We start from the raw sequence: 683 nt of genomic DNA, 5'->3' as shown, positions 1-683 counted from the left end.
GTGCCTGGGGGGAATTTATTTTGGGGGGCCAAAAATTTTCCTTTTTGGGGGGGAAACCGGGGTGGTCCGCCCAAACTAAGGTTTGGTTGGAAAGACCCAAAAACCAAAAGGGGGGGGTTTGGATATAGGGGAAACTGGGGTTTTGGGCCTTATTGAGTTTTGTTATGGGGGGCCTGAGTTTCCATGGGGCTGCCTATTTTTTCAACCCCCGTTTTGGGGGTTTGGGGGGAAAGGGCCCGCCTCACCGTGAGACTGGAGGGGCCTGTTACTTGCATAATGGGGGCCCCCCCTTACCCCCAACGCCCCGGGGCCTCCCTCGGTTTTCCCCAACAACCCTGGGTGGGGAGACCTGTGGAGCCTGGGAGATCATGGCTGGGCAGCCGACGACCCCCCGGGGGAATTGGGGGGCCGTCCCCGGAGACTCGCCGGGTCCTCGTGGCTAACGAAGGGGGGGGGGCCCCCCCGGGGGCCCCGGGGGTGATAAAAATTTTTTTTTTTTTTTTTTTTTAAAATAAAAATTTTAAAAAAAATTTTTTTTTGGGTTTGGGGGGGGGTTTTTTTGGGGAAAAATTCCCAAATTTTTTTGTAAATTTTTTTTCCTTTTTTGGGGGTTTTGTTAGATAATTATTTTTTAAAAGGTTAAAAAGGAAAAATTCTAAAATTTTAAAAAATTTTTTTTGGGG

The sequence above is a fragment of the Penaeus monodon genome, chromosome 5 (assembly GCF_015228065.2).
Source record: "Penaeus monodon isolate SGIC_2016 chromosome 5, NSTDA_Pmon_1, whole genome shotgun sequence".
Lineage (NCBI taxonomy): Eukaryota > Metazoa > Arthropoda > Malacostraca > Decapoda > Penaeidae > Penaeus > Penaeus monodon.
The sequence above is the reverse complement of the archived record's forward strand: the minus strand, read 5'-3'. Positions refer to the sequence as shown.